The 6,000-nt window shown below is 38.8% G+C and overlaps 1 long non-coding RNA gene across 1 annotated transcript; it reads left to right on the forward strand.

Annotated features, from left to right (window-relative positions):
* Positions 1-2,176: 2,176 nt before the first annotated feature.
* On the forward strand, positions 2,177-3,683 carry LOC124277048. The gene is made up of 2 exons (XR_006898729.1): positions 2,177-2,910; positions 2,941-3,683. It is a non-coding gene; the product is annotated as an uncharacterized LOC124277048 (long non-coding RNA).
* The last annotated feature ends 2,317 nt before the right edge of the window (positions 3,684-6,000 follow it).

The following is a 6,000-nucleotide window of genomic DNA, read 5'->3' on the forward strand; positions in this document are numbered from 1 at the left end:
TATCCCAATGAAAGTCCTTCACACAACTTTGCAACACTGAATCAAGATTGTAGTCATGCTCTCAATTTTAGTGAATGCTATCTCCATAACACCACCATTGTATGGGGATGCTGGGTAAACTTTGTGGTTAAAGCGTTCATTCTGCTAACCAGAGGCCTGGGTTTGATTCCCCTCTTAAATGCAGTTTCTGGAACCAGCTTCTTGTCACCCCAGCTGCAATATTGCTGAAGTATTTCTCCTTACATCAGGAGTTGTTGAGTGTTACCCCTCTTTTCCTTGTCACCAAGGTCAGGTTGAGCATATGGTGCCATGAGGTGAGGTGAAATTGGGTTTAACGTCCTGCTTGAGAATATTTCGCTCATATGACGATGTGCATGCGTGTGTATGTGTATGTGCGGCTGCTTGTACTAGCCCAGACTTAAGCTGGTTTTTTAGTGCTAGCCCACTGAGATACCAAGCAGTGGACATGAATACCCCACTCAGACACATTATACTGACTCCGAGCCGACCAGTCCTTGTACCCATAATGCTGAGCGCCAGGCAGGGACCAACAAGTACCATATTTTAACGTCTCTTGGTATGACGCGGTCGGGGATCGAACCCGAGACCTTCCGCTCTCCGGGCGGACGCTCTAACCACTACACCACGGCGGCGGTCTATATGTGCCATAAATCATCTGTGAGGGCTGATGATGATACATAAGTGATACATAAGTGATACATCAGTGATACACAGTGTGTTTCTGCTGTACCTTGCTGCGAAATTGCTGATATATTGCAACGTAGCATAAAACTCAGCCACTGCAGTGGCCCAACTAACAGTAGGTTGTCACTATCAACTTAGATTAGTGGTCAGTTTGATTCTATTCTGTGTCATTTCAGCAGTGCTAGTCCACAATGTCCATCGGGCTATTTCAGACTTTGTAAGTATTTCTTTATGAGTTGACACACAGATAAATGTACTGTGTACTGTCCTGTGTAAATTGTGAATACGTTGTGACCTATCTGGTTAACTAAAACTAGGACCAGGGTTAAACCTTCCTCTGTTTGATGAGCAGCAATAAGATCTGGTGCTAATGGATCTTTTTCTGTGAAACTTGTATGTCTTTAGCCTCATTCTGAGAACAATACACAGTGGAATCTGTCAAATTCGGACTCTGTGTTATCCAGTTGTCTCCATAATCCAGACTACTCTCTGAGTCCAGGCAAATTGTCCTTAATTTATCATTAAAGATTGTTTTATAATCCGGACTCAGACTACAGAATCTGGATTACAGACTAAAATAACAGTCCCAACAATAAAATTGCTATGAGAACAATGCTTTGCAATCTGGACATAGCTGACTAAAATAACAGTCCGTTGAATAAACATCTCCGTTACTTCTGTTCTCAATGGTTAATTCATTCTATAAACAAACATTATTTAATTTGATAAGATTAACTCAGTGTCAGTTTGAAGTCCTATAGTCCTAAGTTTTACATTCACTTCATAGTTATGGCAGACCGACCAGCGAAATGTAGGTGGTCTGATTTGTCACTTGGTGACAAAGTGAAACTTATTGACGGTAACAGACAAAAGTTGACTAGTCCGGACTGCTTTATAATCCAGACAAATGAGTCAGTCCCAGGCAAGTTCGTCATACACAGATTCCACTGTATTACCACATTCATAGTAATAAGCACTTGGGAACACTTACGAAATGGCGAATCTGAACCTTGTACAACAATTGGATCTGTTTTCAGAGATCAGGGGGCGGTAGGGTAGCCTTGAAGTTAAGGTGTTTATCAGGTGTGCTGAATTATTGTGTTTAATTCCCAACATGGGTACAATGAGTAAACTCAATTTTCTGTGATATTGCTGGTATATTACAAGTGATGCTTTGTGAACACACATAGTTCTTATGTCAATGAAACTTAATCGACACAAATACTGACAGACATGGAATTTGCCACTATACAAGTACAGTATACGTTAATGTTATTATTAAAAAATTTCATCATTGTATGGTAATGAAGTATACAGATATACCATGCTTTAACAAAGTAAAATAGGTAGCAAATAGCAGTGTATGAAATAAGCCAAAAGTCCAGCCAGACATCAGGGCCGGTAACTTCAAAATGTTATCTGCCCAAAATGGATTTAAACAGACCAAATATGGTGAATTTACACAGATGTATGGAACATCTAAAAAAAAATTACCATTCCATCGGCCTGGCTAGCTGTAAATTTAGACCATCTGTCAGAAATCTAGACCGTCTCGGGCGGTTGGACAGGCCTTATTTCACACACTGCAAATGGGTTGAAGCGAATACATTTTATGCACCATTCCTGTGTATTATATCCTGTCAGGTGCTTCACATGCTCAATAGTTATCAGTACTCCTGGAAGTAACCAGTAACTTTCATGTCCAGTTTCTCATTTGTTTACACACATTGACGTAATTATTATTATATACTGAGGGAAACTAATAAGGGGACATATGAAAGTACAAATGTTATATCATTCTTTTCGAAGGTTTCCTCACAAGCTTTGTTTTGCACTAAGGTGTGAAAATATGAAAACAAATAAAGACACTCTGCGATGAAGTGGTGCACCCATATTTTCTATCATTATTAATATTTATCCAACCAGAACTGATTTCCTTTGGTTTATAGATCGACTGGGTGTGTTAACAGTTACAATGTGTACTTGTTTTGAAATATACACTTTATGAAGACATGATTGCCTGTAATATGTATCTGTGAAAGAGCATTCACTCATGGGTTAATAATTTGAGGAAGGTTGATAAATGTTTGTCTCATCTGTGTCAAAATGTCATTTATAAAATGACCTAGCAATGAGTTCTCCAAATAAGCATTGTCATGTAAACCTGCAAAAACTTATTAATGTATTTGATGAATATTCAATGAGGTAATTTTGTGAGCTGATTATGCAAAATAGTTGTTGATATAAATTTGGATACAAATAATGATTGCAGGGATGCCAACCTCTATGATTTTATTGTAGTCCCTACACATTTTAGCCTCAAACTACGCCAATACGACTGCACTAGAAATTCTACGAATTGAAGAAACTTCATTAAAAATCGGATGTATAGACCATAACATATATTTTCGTCGATTAAATACATTTTCGCCAAAAAGAGACAAGAACAAGAAATGTAAAGATGATAATTTGGAAATCTGCTGTTGGAGGTATGTGAAATGAAAGCTTCACTCTTGATTAGTGCCATATTATCTTTCTCAGAATCCATCATGATTTTAAGTATTTAGCTGTCTACTAGTGTTATGACCAAACTACTAATTTGGATCCTTGAAACTAATATTATTAGGGGTTGGCATCTCTGTGATTGGTGTGATGACAGCCAATGCCATGTTTGTAGCTACAAGTCTGTGCGGAATAAGTTTACTTTTTTCTTTCTTAAATGTTCTTAAATAAATTTGACAAGATGTTTAGTATCTTATAAACAACTGTGGAGATGCAGCTGATTGATGATGCTATTTATTAGAATGAGTAATAAACTAGAATAATTGACAGCATAAATAATAGAGCATATCTGGAATATAGTATATTTATTGTGCAGTTTGTACATGCATTGTATGATATATATTTCCTGTGTATATGCTCTGTAATTATTGTACAGTGTACAGACATTGTAAATAAATGACATTCTTGAACTGTTCTGTGTATTGTCTTGCAATGTATTGTCCTTGGTGAAAAAACGATTGTCAGTTTAGAGAAAACATTTGTAAGACATATTTGTTGAGTTAAGTTTGAGGGAAAATTTGAGATGTCTTTTCTGAGAGTTTTCTATTTAGTAGAGGGCAGAACTCCACCATGGCACTGTAATTGCTATCCCCCAGACCTTGTAAAGAATGCAACAAGAAAAAAACTTTCAACTGCCCAGTCACTGGGTAGAGAATGTCACCAAGTAAATCTTTGAAACATGGCCAGTCACCTTATAAAGAAATCCACAAGTAAAGCCCTCCCAACTTGCCCTGTCACCTTATAAAGAAATTCACCAGGAAACCCTTCCAACTTCCCCAGTCACCTGATAAAGAAATCCACCGGTAAACCCTTCCAGTCAGTCACCTGATAAAGAAAAAGAAACCCTTCCAACTTCCCCAGTCACCTGATAAAGAAATCCACCGGTAAACCCTTCCAACTTGCCCAGTCATTATAAAGAATACCTACAGGAAAACCCTTCCAACGTGCCCTGTCACCTGATAAAGAAATTCACCAGGAAACCCTTCCAACTTGCCCAGTCACCTTATAAAGAATGCCACCAGGAAAATCTTTCCGCTTGTCACCTTGTAAGCAATACCACCAGGAAGACTCATCCAACTTGCCCAGAAACCCTGTAAAGAAATCCACCAGGAAATCCTTCCAACTTCCCCAGTCACCTTATAAAGAAATCCACCAGTAAACCCTTCCAACTTGCCCAGTCACCTTATAAAGAAATTCACCAGGAAACCCTTCCAACTTGCCCAGTCACCTTATAAAGAATGTCACCAGGAAAATATTTCCGCTTGTCACAGTCACCTTGTAACCATCCAAGGAATACCACCAGGAAGACTATTCCAACTTGCCCAGAAACCCTGTAAAGAAATCCACCAGGAAATCCTTCCAAATTGCAAGAAACCCTTAAAGAAATCCACCAAGAAGCCGTTCCATCTTGCCCAGACACCTTGTAAAGAATGTCGCCAGGAAAAAACGTTCCCAGTCACCAAGCTTAGTCAGTATTTCAATTTATCAGATGACCACAACCGACCACTTCAGAAAATCTGCTGCATCACATAACTTGGTCAGCATCCTTGGTTTAGTCATCAGATCACAAGCAAACCTGCTTCATCACAACAGCCTTGAAAACATCTAGTACCATGGCCCAGTTAGATCAGCAGAGACCATGTCGGCTAACATTAATGCCATCTTCACCCTGGGTGGATCAATTCATGGTCAAGTTCAGTGTGTTATTATCCCCCGCCGCACGTTTAGCGCGAAGCGGGGGTGTAGTATTAGGCCCCGTCCGTACGTACGTACATACGAATTGGAATATCTTAAGAACCGTTGACTAGGGTCTTTTCATATTTGGTACCTAGGTCATCACAGTATAAGTAAGGTCCCAGTCAGGTTTGGTAACCTTGACCTTCATTTCAAGGTCACAAGGGGACGTTAACGTTTTACCCTTGTCAGCGAGATGTCTCAAGAACCGTTCACTAGATTTTCTTCATATTCAACACCAAGCTTCATCCAGGGAAGGCGCAGGGCCCAGTCGATTTTGGTGACCTTCATTTAATTTTCAAGGTCACAGCAACACTTTGAAGATTTCAGTATGTTAACCTGCATTTTAAGATGGTCAGCGAGATACCTCAAGAATCATTCACTGGACTTTCTTCATATTTGACACCAAGCTTCATCTAGGGAAAGTGCAAGGCCAAGTTGATTTTGGTGACCTTCACGTAATTTTCAAGGTCACACAGACACTTTGAAGATTTCACCATGTTAAATTGCATGTTAAGATAGTCAGCAAGTTATCGCAAAAAACATTCACTGGATTTTTTTCATATTTGACTCCAAGCTTCATCTAATGAAGGCGCAGGTCCCAGTCAGTTTTGGTGACCTTCACATTATTTTCATGGTCACTGCGACACTTTGAAGATTTCAGCATGTAAACCTGAATTCACTCGATTTTCTTCATAAACTTTCAAGACTTCCCTTGAATATTTTTCAATAAGCAATTTCTTTAGTACCACTTTTGCATATTTCATACACTATGACATTCATGTCAAGGTCAAAGTCAGTCTTGAAAATATTTGTGTGTTTTAACAACTAAAGAGCATGATATCAAGAGAGGTTGACTGGTCATGTTTTTGTTGACATTTAACTTCATCTTAAACTTTCATTACTTTTTAAGTTTGATTTGATAATTTTCCGCGGGGGATTATGTCACCTTAGAGACAATCCTGTTGTACATCAAAGTGGCATGTTGTTAAGAATATT

The sequence above is a fragment of the Haliotis rubra genome, unplaced genomic scaffold, assembly GCF_003918875.1.
Source record: "Haliotis rubra isolate DU_JTF1 unplaced genomic scaffold, ASM391887v1 Scf217, whole genome shotgun sequence".
NCBI lineage: Eukaryota > Metazoa > Mollusca > Gastropoda > Lepetellida > Haliotidae > Haliotis > Haliotis rubra.